The sequence below is a fragment of the Oryzias melastigma genome, linkage group LG8 (assembly GCF_002922805.2).
Source record: "Oryzias melastigma strain HK-1 linkage group LG8, ASM292280v2, whole genome shotgun sequence".
NCBI lineage: Eukaryota > Metazoa > Chordata > Actinopteri > Beloniformes > Adrianichthyidae > Oryzias > Oryzias melastigma.
Window position 1 is genome coordinate 6,455,290 of NC_050519.1, and position 19,266 is coordinate 6,474,555.

Genomic DNA, 19,266 nt, shown 5'->3' on the forward strand with positions numbered 1-19,266 from the left:
GCGATATAACGATATCTTAAAAATGACCTATCGTCAGCTTTGGATATCGTACACGGTTTTTTATCGTCATATCGCCCAGCCCTACTACAGCTGCATGCTAGCTGTTTTGGCTAGTGTAAGATTTTTTCTGTTTTTTTTTTGTTTTGGCCAATTTTGAGTGTAGCTAACATTTCAGCTGCATGCTAGCTCTTTTGTCCAATTTAGGCTTTTTTCAGTCTTTTAGGCTAGGAATTTAGCTAATATTTCAGCTGGCTGTCAGCTTCAGTGTTTTCCGCTATTAGCTTAATTGATTTCAGCTATCTACTTCAGCGTTTCTAGCAATCTATTTCAGCATCTTCAGCTATCATCACTAGTATCTTAAGCGGCCAACAGCATTCATACTAGCATTACCTGCATTACCGCAGGTAATGCTAGTTTTAGTTAGTTAAAAGCTAACAATGTGTGTTTTACATCTGCTTTGTACATGACCCGATTAGTCGACTAATCGGAAAAAATAATCGGGGATTAGTCGACTATTAAAATAATCATTTGTGGCAGCACTGTAGTAGAATATTGTGATTAATCAAGATTAATTAATTAATCAATCAATTAATCAAGATTAATCACAACACAAAAATGCGATTAATCAGATTATTTTTTGTAATCGATTGACAGCACTATTAAAAATAAATGTTCTAAATGTAGAATTTTGTGTGTGATTTTATATCGTGATTATTCTCAGATAATAAGTTGTCGGCAAATGCTGAAACAAAAAAACATTATAGCGATTAATCGCGATAAACTTTTTCCAGGTTTGCGATTAATTCGTTTTTTTTTTTTTTTAATATAAATTCTGGGCTAAAAACACAAAAAAGGGGAAAAAAACAGAACTGAAACATAAATATAGCACAAATACTGTCTCATCTTAGCGACATGTTATTGTTGTCATGTCAATTCTAAAGTTAGACCTAAAAAAACAGATGGAAAGAATAAAGACGAGGCGGAGAGAAGTCAGGCCTGTCAGCGTCGTCACGGTAATCTCTCATGTGGGCGACTGCTTAAGTTCTCACACAACTTCTCCCAACTTCACATCATGCAACGAGTTGCATCATCTTAGTGGGGTTTCTCTTTTTTGCAGAGGACAAACATTACAAAAAAGGTTTTGATTTGGCAGACTTTTATTTGTGCAGAAGAATTATTTTGAGCGCCAAATAAATTGCAAGTCATCTGGGGTATTGGGGATAATGACTCAAACGTGTATTCTTCCGCTAGTAAAATAATTTATATACTCAGCAAATGCATGGAGAGTCCTCAGTAACCTTAAAAAACACCAAGAACAGCAGATTGACTAATTACAAAACCACAAATAGAGATCAGTGATATGAGCTGGAAAAACAACAAAACCAAGCAAATGTACGGTGGCCTGGAGGTGGCAAATCACTCAACGCAAAAACAGATCAAAGTTCCACTCAAACCATAATTTTTTAAATTGTTCCAAGTAGTCTTTGAATTATTATTTTGATGTTTTTAGCCAAAATTAAAATACTTTTCTCACTTTTTAAGACATATTTTAAGCACAGCGGTAGTAGCTTATTAGAAATACGATTCTGGGTTTCTTTGGCATGCCCCTTTTAGAAAGTGTGTCTGATATTTTTATAAGCATCTGGTTTTCTGGTTAAATGTAATTTGAATTAAGAAATTCTACAAAACGCACTTTTAATTGTGAATTAATGCCTCAACCATGCCAAAAAAATCATTTTCATTGGAGTGGGTATGTAAAGAGTCCAACAACAATTTTAAAAAGAAAATCAAATAATGAAAATAAAACATTACATTTTAGAAATTAAAGCAAAGTTTCATGAGCCAAAACATTAAAAATATATATTTTTCAGAGTTTTTGTTTATTTTTCTCAGGGCTGCTTTTCTTTAATTTTTTTAGGACTTACATTTTAGTTTCTAGAAATATTTTTTTTTTATTTTTAATGTTTTTTATTTTATTTTACTGAGCGTTGATTGAAGTTTTGTATTTAAAATGCCCTTCACTTGCACTTGGACTTTTGTTAGGTATTTTATGTTATAGCCTTTTATTGTTAAGAAAGTTTATCTCAATACAATGTTACAAAATAAAGTATTTCTAATGAAAACTATTAATTTTGTCATTCTTGTTTTCATAAATGTAGATCTGCTAAATTCCACGGAGCACACGTTGTTTTCCTTAAAAAAAAGGCCACATATTAATTTGCGATTAATCGCGAGTTAACTCTGGAGACGCGATTAATTGCGATTAAAAACTTTAATTGCCTAACAGTTCTAATATATATATATAGATATATATCTATATATATATTTGCTTTGCTTTTTTAATTGTTGTGATCTTTTAGTACTGAGTGATTTGTTGATGTGATTTGTACTTCAGGGCCACCGTACAAACGCTTCCAAAGGGCCAATTCTGACAACCATCATCGAGGAGTGTCAGAGGGTTGGCGTACATCACATCACTGTCAGTTTAAACCCTTATGTCAACCACTGTCAGTCTTCACACTCGGCTCATTTTCCTTTTACTGCTTTTCCAACACTGTGAGCAGCCAATTATTTCCCCCAGAATCCATTGCATCGAGATCCGATTCATTTGGCACTTTTTTCTTTCAAAAGAATCCTTTTTTTCTCTGACTGTCAATCCATTTCACTCACTTTGAATACAACTGACTTTGAAAGCTATATTATTGAGGCTTTGTGTAAAATTGACAGACTAATCATACATTTGATGGTTGGAATAATCACAAAACTTAAGCATTAAAAAACGTCTTCTTCTTCTTTTCTCAATGAAAACTATATTTCAGGTCACTTAGGACGTCCTGCTGTGTCTCTTCCTGTCAACAGAACAAAAAGCTGCTAAAAAAACGAAGTGAAAACCATAATCCAGCCCAAACTAAGACTGTTGTGGGCGTGGGCATCATTTTCAGAAAGCAAAAATGTAAATAAAGCAATATTTGTTTAAAGTCGGCTCACTCACAGGCTTGTTTTCATCACCAATCACCATTTTACTCAGACACTTGTACATGTTTGTCTGATTAAAACAAAGCTTTGAGCATCACACAATACAGACAACATGTGGAAACCACTGACGGATGAACCGGAGAAAAGACTTTGACAAACAAAAAAAAGAAAACACGAGGATGCAGAAACGCTCCTGGTTAGGTTTAATTAAACATTTTACTTTGTCATTTGAAAGTGTTGTTCTCGTTCCATTCACCATCTCAATGTTTTGGTTGTTTCCTGAAATAGTTTTCAGCCACAGGCGAGGGATTTGTGTCGTGTTGAGAAGACACGGTGAGTGCGTCGCTTGAAAGCCCACATTTTTATGAAGACTAGTGAAAGGAAGGAACGGTTCATGTTAGTAACACTTGGATTCATTTCTGCTCTTTCTGATTAATTATCCACTGTTACTTCTGCTTAAAATCAAACTCTGATCGCCTTTTGATCTATAATAATAGCATTCCTAGCAGACTTTTCAATTCTGATGATGCAGTTTTTAGCCAAAATAATAATAGGACATTTGTTGTTTTCTGCAGAGTTCATTAGAAATATGGGCAGGAACATTGGTGAGTCTGCCCACACTTCCCATAATCCCTCTCTTCGACTAGCTTAAAGTCTTCACAATCCCAATTTTAAACTACAGTCACATTTCCCAGAATGCCACCATACAATACCGATCAGATACCGGTCAATATCGCAAATATCAATATAAAATGTGGTGGATGGGACATAAATCTCAAGTGTTTTTAATTGACGTGAGTTTTTTTTTAAATTTTCCCTTTTTTAATAATTATTTGATGAACATAATAACAGATTTGGGGCAAAATTTCAATTAAATGGAAAATAGTTTATAAAAATTAAAAAAAATCTTGAACTAAAATAAAAAATGAATGTAAAACAGTAGAGCTGGACGATACTGAGCATTTGGTTATCGATCTGATACCGATCTGATACTGGTCAATATCGTTGATATCGATACCAATATTGATATTTTTCGTAAATGCGGTGGATGTGACATGAACCTTAAAAATCTTGATTGTTTTTAATCGCTGTGAATGTTTTTTTTTGTTTTGTTTTTTTTGTACGTTTCGCATTTTTTAAGTACTTATTAAACATAAAAATAGATTTAGGACAATATTTTCAATTAAACGGAAAATGATAAAGAAAGAAATTATAAAGAATGATAAAGAAAAAGGCATTTGACATTTCATTTTTGAGAAATTTTCTAGTAAAATTAAATTAAGAATTTAAAATTTGATAATTTAGCATGAATTAATAGAAATGCTTTTTCATTTTCACAGTGTAACTGCATTACTTGTCATTATAATATATATATATAATTAAGTTACAGAATGAGTCTTCCTGATGTAGAAAATTGAAACGTAGTTGGGAGAATTGCTTTTTCATTTTATTTATGAGACAAGTAATGCAGTTATAATGTGAAAATGAAAAAGCATTTCCTGTATAGACTTTTATTTTGAATTATGAGTCACAAATGCTTCCATAGAAAAGAACGTTTTTGAAAATACCATAAAAAACACTAGCACTAGTTTTATCATTTTCCTTTTTCATTCTTTCTTTGGTTGCATATCACCAATCCTGAGCTGATGATCCTAAGAAATAATTAAGGTGATACCAGCAGTATCATGCTGTGGGAAATGATCCATCACCTCCTTAATGTCGGCTGACAGAAGCAGCGGTTTTGAACCGACTCACGCTGGCTCGTCTGCTTAATCCTCAGGCACAAAAACAAAGGAGATTTGGACAGTTCATGTGCACAAACAGACAAATTCATCCGTTTTGCTCTTTTCAAAGTGTGGAAAACAATGACTCCTCTAAACAGGAAGTGAGAATGTTGCTTCTCATTTCTATGATCCACTTCCATGTAAACTTAGCACAGCCTGCAGGTCTTCAGCGTTGGAGTTTGGCCGTGACTGACAAGTTTGTCACACTCAGATTGATGATGAATGAGAGGCTGACGAACAACAAATGTCATCCAGCCTTTCTCACGCCATGACAACTACTCCTCTGACACCAAAAAACTGCTTTAAATAGGACCCAGATTTTCAATCAATCCTAACCCGAAATACTCAATTCGACTACTTTAAGCCGCGATGCTGCCAGTTTCTCTAAACTGTTTTCTCCCGACTTGTGTCCCCGAGCAACATCGATATTTCAGCCTGTCAGTGCAACCACACACATAACCTTGAAGGCCATCTGCATTGCAGCGACAGGCCAGCAGAGAGAAGAGCGCCCCTGCTGCCGCCGAAGAGCGTGTGCCGCTGCAGCACAGGACGTCCACTCCTCACCTCCAGATCACCTTGTTTTTTCCTCCCTCTCTCTCATCTACTGCCTAAATGGGACAAGGGAGAAGGTGAGATAAAGGCAGAGATGCGTTGTCCTCTGCAAGATATGCCTACTGAGGTTTACAGAAGCACACCCCCCTGGTGGTGGTGGTGTCCTCCATCTATCAGCTGCATAAATCTGATCTTTCTGGATCATCAAAAGCACCTAAATGAAGCAAAAAGGCTTTATTGTTCGTTTTGCTGCAGCACGATAGCTGTTCAGACACCCACCACAAATTTATTTTGAACACCCAGCGCTGCAAAGCTATTTAGGAGATGCGCACGAGAAAGAGGAGATGGAGGCTAAAATTGGCAAGTGTTTGGTGGAGTCCAGTCACCTGTGGAGGTGCAGAGACTCTGCGTGGGCGCGAGAGCACACATGGAGCCTTTGGTAAAGGCTATTGTTTTTTCTTCTTCTCCCAATCCCCCAGATCTACGTTTGGCAAAAAATAGGACTATGTATTGGAGTAGGCTTTGATCAATGATGCATTTTCTTTCCGACACATTCCACGCCTGCGTCTGTGAAGCCCACTCAGCTCTATAAATAATCCCCGTGAGCCTGATCCTTGGCTTGGCTTCTTCTGTCTCATCAGGCGAGAGGCAGGCAAAAACCCACTGTTTGGACTCAAGAAGAAAGATCTGGCTCAGAATCAATGCCAAGAATCACTTTTTATTGAACTGTTGTCATCTCCTCTTTGGAATATAAAATTATTTACTAATATAACCATATAGTTTTACCTACCGCAATAGTTGAGGTATTCTATGGAGCCCTGGACACGACATAAAAAAAAAATTATCCTCTCGAATTAATAATTTGTACCAACAATTTGGTATTTTGTGGGCACAAGTTGTAATTTTGAGTGTACAAAATAGTATTTTGAAGATACTAAACTACAAATTTGTGTATACAAATGAGCATTCTTTCAGCATTTTGTAGCAGATAAGATTTGTTTTTTTTTGTGCACAAACTTGTGATTTAGTATTTTCAATTCTTACTACAAAGTTGTAGCCACAAAATACTAATTTGTGCACAAAAAATAATATTTCATGGCCATAAATGAGAATTTTAGTTGCAAATTTGCATTTTTCACACACAAATTTGTAATTTTGTATCTTAAATTCTAATTACTAAGTTTTCTCCACACAATACTACATGCCCACAAATGATCATTTTTTTTGTATTTTGCAGGGAAAAATTAAAAGAAATCTGTGATTTGGTATCTTCAGTTTCTGCTAATACGCTGTGGCTTCAAAATACCAAGTTGTATCAGGAAAAATTCTAATTTCTGCTCACACAATGCTAGCTTGTGCACACAAAATGCTAATTTTAGAAAACAAAATAATAAATGCAAAAAATACTAATTTTGCTCTCAAAAAGCTGTTAAATTCCTAAATTGTGGCCACAAAATGTTATTTTTTGTGCACAAATTAGAATTATTTCGTAGGCAATTTGCATTTTGTGCATGCAAGGTAGTTTTTTGTGGCCACGAATTAGGATTTTTGTCACTGAAAATTAGGTTTATGTGGCCACAAATTGGTAGTAGGAATTGAAAATAAATATATTTATGCACACAAATTATTATTTTGTACTTTTAAAATGCTAATAAAATGTTAGTTTGCTCCCACAAAATACAAATGTATGCACATAAGTTAGCATTTTAAGTATTTTATGCACACAAATATGCATTTTTTTGCCTACAAATTAGAATTTTGTGGGCAAAAGAGCATTTTCTCACCAAAAATGTTTTTTTTGTGGCAAAAGAGTAGTAGTAGGAATTGAGAATAAAATAATTGTATAAATAGTATATTTGTACACCAAAAATACTAATTTTTGTGCATGTAAAATTTGCCAAAATTAACTTCTTTTGAATTTCTGTAAATTTCTGATGAGCAGAAAATTAATTTTTTAACCTTTTTGCTCATATAAATATTTAGGCTTACCTACAAAACACTTTTCTAACACAATAATATACATTTGATAATGATTTACACAACTATTAAATGTTAGGATGCATGTTTAGAAACGGCTTAACAATAAAGTGAATGTTGGTGTCTGTTGCATTAATAACCTCTGACAGGATTTTGAAATTATTAGTGTCTGACAACAAACAGGAGGATTTTTCTTCTGGTCTGAGCTGTCACTTCCTGTTAGTGTTGCATGTTATAAAAATGCTCTCCTAATTCTAGTCAAATCTAATTAAACTGTTAAAGCTTTAAATTATTTTCTCACACCAAACCTCAATACGCATCAAAATCATACAGTCTGAATAAAAAATGACATATTTTTTGTAGATTGAAGATTTTAAGAACATATAAAACACAGACTTAATTTAAAGGAATGGCTGAATAATATGTTGGAACATGTTGGTGTCTTTTTACAGAGGCTTCAACAATAAGCATCCATAAAATCTGCCATTTTATTTCACAAATCCTTTACAGACACACAAATAATCGTCTAATCATGATGTTGTTCTGACGGTACGCGAACGGAGCTGCAGAGAGTTCGAGGCTAGTAAACAACAAATCCCTCTGAGGTCGTTTTTCGCAGCACTTAAGGCAAATGTGAGACGGAGAATGAGGTGTTGTAGCTGCACAAAGACGGGAGTGCTCACTTAGGAGAGGAGCTGTGAAGGAATTTTGCATTTGTGTTTCTCCAAAAAGCCTGACTGGCAGGGCTGCGTGACAAAAATCCATTCAGCATCAGTGCTTCTACTGGAGGCTTAAGACTATGGAGTGATATTTGTGCCACCATATTGCAAGCAAAAGTCACAGTTTTGAAATCAAAATGGTCTAAATTGCAACCAAAATGTAAAGTGTTAAGATTAAAATTCATAATTTGCACATAAAAATATGTAATATTTAATATTGAGCCTCAGTAGCAGACACCACATTAGATAAATATGCCGATTTGATTGGTTAGAATCTAGACCAATCAGGAGGCTGGCACAAACATTGCACGAAACTAAACCTATAAACGCAAAATCAAAGATAGAGTGAAAGCGAGATGAGACACAACGCATCTAAAAACGTTAGAAATCGGCAAAATATTTTTTGAAAGCAAAAAAAAAAAAAGCTTTTGAAAGCAAATATTGAATGTTTTGATTTATAAATTATGAAGTTTTATTCTGAACATTTTGTTTGAGATTTGGAAAATTTTGATCTCAAAACTGTGACTTTTGCGTGCAAAACGGTGGCAAAAAAATCAGTTCATACAGTATAAGACAGGGGTGTCAAAGTCAATCGCACAAGGGGCCAAAATCCAAAACACACCTTAGGTCGCAGGCCAAACAGGATTAACGTTTATTAAGCACAAAAACTACATTTTTAAAAATATGTTATGATATGTACCATTATTGCGAGTGTGAATGCTGAAAGCTGAATTTGGCCACTGAAGATGCTGAAAATGAAAGCTAAAAACTGTGAAGCTGACAGCTGAAAACGCTGAAGTTAATAGCTGAAAATGCTGAAGCTAATAGCCAGCTAAAATACTAGCAAAACACAAAATTAGCCTAAAAAAAGCAACAAAAAAACTTAAGTTAGCCAAAACAGCTAGCATTTAGCTGAAAAAAATAGCTAAACTTCTAAATATCCTAAAAAACTGAAAAAAGTCTAAATTAGCCAAAACAGCTAGCGTGTAGCTGAAATATTAGCTAAAATAGCCTAAAAAAATCATAGTAAATGCTAAAATAGTCCAAAAAACTAACAGAATGCCAATTTTTAAAACTTTAAAAGTGTAACTTTTTAACATAATTATGAGTAATTAAAGGCAGGAATATTATTCCAGAATAAATCAACTTAAAACTTAGATAACTTTCAATATTTTACTCCACATAAAACTATATTTTGTCGAAATTATATAAGTTAGAAATGACGACAAGATAACATTGGGCCATTAATAACAATGAAATAAAATGATCTGGAGGGCCGGATCGAATTACCCGGAGGGCCGGATCCGGCCCCCGGGCCATGGCGTGATATGAGACAACGGTGGTCACGGAAAGTGAAGAGGTCAATCAAAAGTTCTGCTTCAAATCATCTTTGACCTGTTTAAATATAAAGAGGATCAAAAATCTAAAAACTAAAACCAGATTTTTTTAATTCTGCAAAGCTAAGACAGACCCTTCTGTGTTAGAAAAAAAAAAAGCAGAAATGAGTAAATTTGGCGAGATTAATCAGATGATCGGTCGCCCAATGCAAAAGGGAAAAAAATTGGAGCTTCTATTTTTAGATATTGCCCCATCTCCGTACTTTGAAGAAGGGGAGCAGGAAGAGTGCTGAACAGCTGCACAAAAAGAGAATTTGGAAGGGAAAAATAAAAAAAAGTCAAGTTGATATGTAGTCTAAGGCACAAACTGACCCGATTCCACCAAAATCCAAGGTCGTCATGTCAAACAGAGATATTTTTTCTGTTTTTGTAAGAGTAAAAGCTCAAAAAAATTGTTTATACAGTATTGATCGTATTGTCACTTATGACCAGCATTATATTTTATATTGAAAATTAAGATGTGTGAGAGCGAGCAGCCCCAAAACAATCAACACTTCGTAAGTAATCCTATGCACAGTTATTCTCGGGAGAGTTTTGTTGTAAAACTGATGTTAAAAGAAGAAGTGGAATTTAATCTGCGGAGTGTTTCCGCCATAATCCTCCCTGGGCTTGCTTCTATAAAGTGTGAATATCTATGAGATTGTGCTTGTCTCAATCCCCCCAACAAATAAACAAAAACACAACAAGAAAAGACTTTTTTTTTTTTCTTCATGTGGTTGATTTTACAGCAGCCTGTGGAATATTAAGAAGCTCATAGGCCCAGAGCCCACAGCTAAAGAGGGAATAGGAAAACCACACCAGTGTTTAAAGGGAGGATCTTCCCATTCTCCGCCACAGACTCTGTCATTAATGCTTTCAACCCCGTTGCCTCAAAACCCAGTACGGCGTCTGCTAAAATAGCCTCTCTTCACTGAGAACACATTCATTACGACCACATTTGTGTCAGATCTCTCAGAAAAAAAAGTCTCAAAATCCGGCATGGCGGATCTTTTCTTTCAAGGGTAAAAGAGATGCTCAAAGTCATAAAGTGACGTAGACTTATTTGGTAAAAGATTGAAGTTATTTATAATAAAAGTGCTCTTTCAAAAATAAAAACTGCAAATCCGCTTGTGCAGTGGCTAAAAGGACAAATCGGGCATGAGTGTGTGGGTGTTACGAGGGCTAAAGCTGTCCACGGCTGCAGGCTGGAACACAACAGGAGTGAAACGCACAACTTCTCCTCGCAGCCACAAATTCTGCTGTTCTGCGACTTTTAAGAGCTTACATAATAACAGATGCTTTGTTTCTCACTTTAGATACAAAAAAATGCAATCTGTGCTGGATATTTTTATGCATCAAGTGGATAAAACTCCTATAAGAGCTCAGAGATACTTGACAGATTTTCTCTCTAATGACAAATTTTCGCCTTTTTAATGTCACACAGGAGTGACATACAACTGATTCATTCAGTAGTCGTGGGAATCCAAATTCTTCCCCTACCCCTCCAATTGTAGGGGCATTTGAAAGGGTAGGGTTGTCTGAAATAGTGGCGGCGGAAGGACGCAAAGTCCTCTACCGCCAGGGAGCTCCGCGTCAAGCTTTCTTCACATGGGTGTGCTCTGAGCATACATATAAATGTAAGTATCAACTTTTTAAAGTTATAAAAGTTATATTTATATGTATCCATATATAAACTATATATTTACATCTAAACTTTATATTTATATATAAACTTCATATATATATATATATATATATATATATATATATATATATATATATATATATATGAAGTTTATATATAAATACATAGTTTATATATATGCATATATATAAACTATATATTTACATTTGTTAGTTGTTATCTCTTAGTATTATGTTCTTTTCTATGTAACTTATGTGTTATGTTTTGTTATTTGTTTTTGGACCCCCTCGAAAATGAGATGGTACATCTCAAGGGGCATTCCATTAAATAAATAAATAAATAAATATAAACTTTATATATATATATATGTGTGTGTGTATGTATTTATAAAAAAAACTGATGACATCACAAGAAGAGAACCCATTGAAAAAAACATGAATGGGGACAAATTTTCCTATGAGGCTAAAAAAACAATTGGCCACCAAAAGGAAGTTCTAAAATTATTATGGGATGGCATTTTGTGCCAAAGTGTGGAAAAATAAAATGGTTGCTATGGAGATAACCCCAACTAAAAAGCCTCCATTTTGGAAAAAAAAAATTATAATTAATTTGTCACACAGCTCTGATAAGAATGGTAGGGGCAAAAGGGGAGATTGAGGGGCGTGTAGCAGCTGCTTGGTCACTGAGGCCGGTAGCGAGGGGGTTGTGGGGTAGGTGGCGCCTGCAGACAATTCAACGCCACTCACAGCTTTAATTCTTCACTACTAACTTTCTAGCACATTAGCGTTTCTTTTCAAGGTCCTCACAACTCGGATGCATCATTCTCAGCAGAGCTACGCACTACCGTCTTTTGTCTCGTGCCTTTGTGACTCCCCCCCTCCAGTTCTACTTATCACAAGTTGTTCAATCACTGGCACATGGAAGCTTCTCAGTCACTTCCTGTACAAAGAGCTTATTGTGATTTAACATCTGTGAGCTTCTTGGCTGATTTACTGCAGCCATTAAAGACAAAAGCTCGACGCTGCCTCGATGTACAGACCTGCTGTGCAGGAGGGATCCAACGCTGTTCTATCAATGCATTTCATAATTACAGAAAGCGTCCTACTGCTAGGTCGCAGGGGCCTGCTGGGAAAAAAGGTCATCTTCTATCCATGCTAATTTGCACTTAAGTTTTGTTGTCTTCCGCCAGCTTGAAGGAGAACGCTCAACAGAAAGACCTGCAAGCTACAATGCAAATGTTCTGGAACTAATCTGATCAAAAAAAACAAGCAAGATAGAGAGAACCAGGTACCCACATACCTAATCTGATAAAACTGTGGTTAGAGAGCAGACGTTAGGTTGAGAAAAGAAAACAAGGGAAGTGCTTTGTTTCAAAGAAGTCATGAGATGAAAATGAAGCACGTTTCTCTTCCTGGAATCGATGAGACACTGATAAAACCTCCACATTGCATTTAGTTTATATTTAAATGAAAAACCTTAAAATCAGGTACCTCAGATTATCTTCAAGAGCCTCAACTTTTCATCTGAATCAGTTTTATTGGCCATGTTTGAGCGCACATACAAGGTTTGACTCTGTAATCCTGCTCTCATGTACAAAGACAACATAGAACTTAAAAAATAGATGTAAAAAATGTGGAAAGTATGAGCAATAGTGCAACTTTGTTACTCTAGTTATTTTTCATGTGAATAGTTTCAGACTCTTTCACTATTTAGATGCAGATAACGGTTCTTGCTTGACTAACTCAACTTAAATAGCATGCAGTGACTTATCTTTAAGATAATTCTAGCGGTTTTATCAACAACTTCATCTTTGAGTCAATTTGGTTGATCTAAAAATGCACTTTAGATGTAAGATACAAAAAATTTAAATAAAAAATATATTTTTAAACTATAATTATGAGTAAAAACAAGCTATTTGGATAAAGAAGTGGCCGAATTGAATTTTTCTGTCCATTTTGGAATGACAAAAGTCATTGCTGACTATTGGACACAATTTTGTCCTTGTCAACCATATACAAAAATTAAAAATCTATCAAACTATCCACAAAAATAAGGCTGTTTCCTGTAAAACCAGCAGCCTGACTGCACGTAAGGATGCACAGATCGGTCAGGGGGGGTGACCAGTATTGGCAGATTTTCAGCTTGACTGGCTTGACATGGGAGTCTGGATTGTGGATATCAGACTCTTTTTCCAGTCAAGTGAACTCATCATGCACACAGCAGCTCCAGCAAACTCCTACTGGAGCTAGGATAGCAGGAATTCACCGTAGACGTCTCCACAGACGCAAAAAAAAAAGTAAGTAAAACCCCATATATTTGCTTTTCTTTGCCTTTCGGCCTTTATGTATCCACACATCCCAAGGAAATACCGTATGAGTTTCATGCAGCTTAACAGCCAAAAATTCACCCAAAATAGGAATAAAACTCATTAAAACCTCAACTGACTGCGCAGGCAGGAGGTCCTCATTAGTTGGATTATGTTTGAAAACACGGCAAAGTGGCATCGGCTTTGCAGTTGTTAAGGAAAAGCTTTGAAGTCAAATAAAAAACCTGTTTTTCACAGCTCTTACATGGGGATGCAAAACCTTTTGTTAAACTAAAGCATCTCTCTTAACACTAACCCAGAATTTAGCAACAAATAATTAAACACATGTATTTAGGATGAGTATTTTGTGGGTTATAGTTAACCCAAATATACAGTAATTGTATTATTCAAAGTTCTGCCAGTGCAGTTTTTGTACAAAAAACTACTAAACCTAACAAAATAGATAAAAATAAGTTGTATGTGATTTAGATTTCAGAATTTCTGTCTAAGAAGCACTACAAAAGTTTAAACATTTTTCTTTCATTGCTGACATTACACTAACTACCACTAGTTTTGCTCCATTGAGATGATTGTATGCAACACAGGAAGTCTTTTATTTTGAAAAGAAGTCATTTGTAAACCTCTGTTAAAAGTTATAAACTGTTTCATATTTGGAAAAAAATCAATTTTCTCTTAAAGTTTGTTTTATTTATGCAAAAAATAAAAAAATAAAAGCGTATTTATAATTTTTCATAAAAATAACAATAAGATTAATACAGAGTCTTATTTTTCTAAAGGATGTGTGGCTCCTACTGGGTTGAGATCAGTGAGAAATTGACCCGAATGGCTGCAGACCCCACTAATACAACACAAAAAATGTAAGTTTTTGTGTTTTTATTGAACAAAATGTGTTACTATTTAGAGTGCAGGGTTAAAAAAATGTGCGCATTTAATAACTGTTGACCCTCCTTTAGGCAAAATAACCAGCAGTCTGGACCGAAATTCAGCAAGAGGCAAAAAAGTTTTACATCAAAGCGAGAAAAATACATTTAATGTATGTTTTTGAGGCCATTATGCATTCATTTATAAAATATAGCTTGGAAATGTTCTTAACAACTGAGTTTTTCTTTACAAAACAGGCAGCACATACATGTTCCTTTCAAAATAAAACGCATCCTGTGTTTAATCAGGTCCTTTACCTGCAGCAGATTTACTTTATTTAAAATGCAAGAAACATGAGATTTTCTATTATGACTTTAGTGTTTCTTCATCTTTTTTCTCCTTTTACTAGTAAATAAAAACTCAAGTGTTTTTAGGTGTAGAATCTACTTTTTTATCAATACATGTAATTGCAATAAGATAATGCCACTCAGATTATAAACCACTTTGACAGCAGATTAAACCTTTACTATAATTTTGATCAAATCTGAGATGTCAAACATCTAAACACAATTTAATTAGTTAAATAACTAGTTAGTGAAGTTTTCTTTGAAGCTAAAGAGCCACAATAGAGACCTCTTGTTGAAGCACTATTTATGGGACTTAGATGTAGATCAAAACATTTTTTATGACAAATTCACGCAGAAAGCGTGTTTTCTACATTACATATACATTTTTTTAAACATATTTTTTTGTCTGCTCCTGAATCCCAACAATATCATTAAAGAAATACAATTTTAAGACTCAATTTCTTCACAGTGAAATGTCAAAAACATAAATTTCATTGGATTATCTTTAAGTTATTGACTAAACTTTATTGTATGTTTGATCCTAACCCACATCTCAAAATTATTACAGAAAGTACGACCAATACGTAATATTTCCTAAATGTTGGGGGACAAAATGACTTGAAGATGACTTGATTTTTTTATGTTATAGAATAATATATTTTAGAAATATCACTAGTTTTCTCTCATTTTTTTAAAGAAAGTTAGTTAATAGTTACTGACATAAATATTAAATTAATCTAAAACCAAAAGAATTGAAAAATTAACAAGTTACATCTTCTCAAAAACTCAAAAAAGAACAATTTTCCCAGATAACAAGTTTTTTAGTTGCACATCTGTGCAACACCTGCATTTGTGATTAACACAAAAGTGAACCTACAGCTCATAAAAAACGACAAATTACAGTTTTCTCACCACGACAGCTGAACTTTAAGCATTTCAATAATAGGTAACCGCGTTCCTTAAACACAATGCTACAACATGTTTGTGTTTATGCAAAACTGTGATTTATCAAACTGGGATATAAACATAGCGCGAGGTAAATGGAGCAGGCTGGGCGCCTCGCTGACAGAAAGAGGGTCAACACATCCAACAGCCAGCAGAGGAAGGAACTACTTTGATCTGACATAAAAAAGACAAAGATGTTCTGGAAAAACGGAAACACAAATCGAGTTAACCGGATGGTTTCCCAACTGTAAAAGCATGACTTCCATCAAATCTGTTGCGAGCTACATTTACTTCAATGCAATAAGACCCCGTCACCTTATGAGCACGCTCAGAACATTCACAAGTTAACCTTTATCCAGCCAAATGTCTCTGCAGCGAAAATCTCTGCAGGCTAGATGTTTAACATTAAAGTAGGTCACACAGAAAAACATTAAAAAAAATGTGGGTGTCATTCCCAGAGCTGCAGATTGCTCTTTTCTGCTCACAGATGATGAGCACGGGGAAACGCAGGAGCTCGCTCACTTATAGTGGGGAAGAGAATTGAAAGCTGCTGCACGCCACTCACACCGCCATAGAACATTCAGTTCCTGAGCTACGCAGAGGTGGTCTGAAGGACATCAGTCTCAGTGCGTACTGAAAAAAAAAAACACAAAAAAACAACGGACAGAGCAAAGTGAGTCATCCTCCGATGGATCTGTCCAAACAGTGAGAAGACCCTAAAATCAAAACGTAGGTTGTTGAATATCTGACGGCAGGTGAAGCATTTGCATTTTTTTGCAATTCCTGCCAGAAAATTTTCATATTTTCAGCTCCCTGTAAAGCTACTACTTATGAATGGAATATGTCGCTGAATCCCTACTGCTACTTATTCTGTTTGGGTGCATTTCCATGCAAGTCTGCAGTTATAGCAAAGAATAACGTCTGACTGAGTAATATGTTACATCATTGGGTCCAAATTTAATTAGTAGGGATGTAAAAGTATCACAAAAGTGATCAAGTGGTTTGATGCCACAACATGTAAAAAAGGATTAAATTCATGGGGATTAAAATAAGCAATTTGTGGCAAATTTTGTCTTTTTTTTTGTATTTCAACTTTTTTCTTTAATATTTTATTATTTCAGAGAAAAGTATAGTCAAAACACAACAATATCAAATGGCCCGATCCGAATACTATCCCCTCTCACTGCCCCTTAGCCCTCCGCCTTCGTTCATCCCTCCGTGCTTGCTCCAAACTGAGGGTGGTAAAAAATATTTCCGATGTGAGTTTCGTTCAGTGACGTCATCCAAATCACCGGTAAGCTAGCGTTAGCGCGGAGCTTCCAGCGCTCGAATATACATTACAACAGCAGTTTTATAAATTTAAAAAGGTCACACTGTAACATAAAATTATTACTTACGTTTAAATGTAAACATCTGTCGTTCAGAGCGTACCAAAGGGAAGAAAAGCGCTTCGTAGCGTGGCGCTGTTTACTCTCGCGATAGCGGACTTTGGACCCCTCTGTTCGGAGTGTGTGCCACTTCAAATCAAGGGGAGGGGCTAAGGGGAAGTGAGAAGGGGAGTATTCGGATCGGGCCAAATACTCACTCTGATTGTGTTTTTGATGTTTTAACATGTAATTTTTCGTCATTATTAATTAATCTTTTAATTTCATTTCTGAGTATTTCTTCATTCAGATTGTTGTGAATCAGAAGCAAACTTCGCTCTATTCGAATGCATGAACTTGTAGATGACTAGAACCATGTATGTCTACGTTTTGACATCTGCCTCAAAACTGCACTTTGTTGCATTGCTAATGTTGAGAGGCTGTAAGCTAGCGGGAGAGCACGTAAACAGATGGATGATGGGAAAGGGGGAGGGCCTACTCCATACCGACTGTCCCGCCCACAACTCAGAACCAAATCACTCATGAACTACTGACGCTCTGCCGAAACTATGTCCAAGAAAGCGGCGCAAAAGTTTGGATTTTGGCTGAAAACAGCATAATCAAAATTGAAAAAATATATATATTTTTTAAAAATAGACTTTAACACAAGGGTGTCAAACTTAATCACACAGGGGGCCAAAATCCAAAACACACCTTAGGTCGCGAGCCAAACAGGATAAACATTTATTGAACACGGTAAAAACGATTTTTCTTTAAATTTTAAAATGTAACTTTTTAACAAAACTAGGAATAAAAACAGGCAGGAATGTTATTTTAGAAAAAATCAACTTAAATCTTAAATAAATGTCAATATTTTACTCTCTATAAAAATATATTTAGTCAAAATTATACAAGTTAGACATAAACTAAACGTTAAAAGAAAAAGCACTCAAATTTATTTACTTTTATATGAAAGTAATAAATAACCAAAGTAAGTCAATGCAATTGGCTGAAACACTTTTTTCTAAAGAATAAATTAGAAAAACACACAACAAAACAGTATGAAAAGCCCAAAATGCTATTTTGAAGCTGTTATGTTAAAAACATTTTGTTTTTGTTGCAAATAATTTAGATTGTATCCATTTAGGTGAAAGTATCGGGCTGTATCGTATCGTTACGATGTTAATTTTTTATGTATTGCGATGCGTATTGAATCATGTAAGAGGGAAGGATTCATAACCTTTTATCAGCCTGAGAGCACCATTTTTCATCCTTTGGCTCTTTGTCTGTCCTTTATCTTCAACTCCAACAGCCTGTTAGCGTCTCGTCTCCTCACTCATCCAATCAGACAGCTTTCATGTTCACAAAAAGACAGAAAAAGGAAAAAACAGATAGAAACCATATGCGATCCTACAGATGTCGTCCTTTGTTATTTGTGTCTAACAAATACGGCCAACTCACCACTTTTTTTATATATATTCCCAAAGCTGACTGTTCAGCTTTCAGCTTCTGTTTTTTCTAAGTGAAGAGAAAATATTTCCCAGTCTAACATCCTCTTTCACTTTCAGTCACGCTCTTAGACCAAAGCTGTGATTCCTAAAATAGTAGAAAAGAAAAAAAAAACAGACAATTTTTCTACCCCCGTTTAGGTCGTGTGACAGTTCGGACAGCTTGTTTTACGAACACAAAGTTGTGTTACTCTCCAGCAACAACCGAAAGCAACTATGAGACTCGTGGAATATCCCCTAGAATTGAAAGAAATCTGAAGAGCTAAAGATGGGCTTACAGGCGCTCAAAAGCACATGTGTCAAAGTCAAGGCCCGGGGGCCGGATCCGGCCCTCTGGGTAATTCTATCCGGCCCTCCAGATTTTTATGTTATTGTTATTAATGCCCCAATGTTATCTTCCACTTATTTTTAACTTGTATAATTTTGACAAATATATTTCAATATATATTTTTATGGAGAGTAAAATATTGAAGATTATATAAGTTTGCTTCCTCCTACTCCCTTTCAAGCCATCTACTTGTGATTCAATGTGATGTTATTTTTTTCATGTATTGTTCCTGATTACTCTTAATAAAGTTTTTCATTCACTAATTCATTCGTTCAGGTTGATTTATTCTGGAATAATATTCTTAAATAAATTCTGGCTTTTTTCAGTTTTGGAGTTAGGCTAATATTTACACGCTAGCAGAATTGGCTAATTCAGGCTTTTTTCAGTTTTTTAGGTTGTTTTGGAGTTAGGCTAATATTTACACGCTAGCTGTTTTGGCTAATTCAGGCTTTTTTCAGTTATGTAAGCTGTTTTGGAGTTAGGTTAATATTTACACGTTAGCTGTTTTGGCCAAAATTGGCATCAGACTGTTTTGAAGATTTGCTTTTCTTTTCAGCA

At 35.1% G+C, this 19,266-nt stretch overlaps 1 protein-coding gene across 2 annotated transcripts in view; it reads right to left on the reverse strand.

Annotated features, from left to right (window-relative positions):
- The window catches only part of si:ch211-210g13.5 (inactive phospholipase C-like protein 2), a 103,732-nt gene that overhangs the window by 50,057 nt on the left and 34,409 nt on the right, over positions 1 to 19,266 (reverse strand). The window contains exon 1 of one of the 2 annotated variants that reach the window (XM_024273021.2): positions 16,906 to 16,938. The exons of the other annotated variant lie outside the window; for it this stretch is intronic. The gene's annotated coding sequence lies outside the window, so the exon portion shown is untranslated. Of the gene's footprint in view, positions 1 to 16,905; positions 16,939 to 19,266 lie in introns of those variants that run through there. 2 annotated transcript variants of the gene reach the window in all.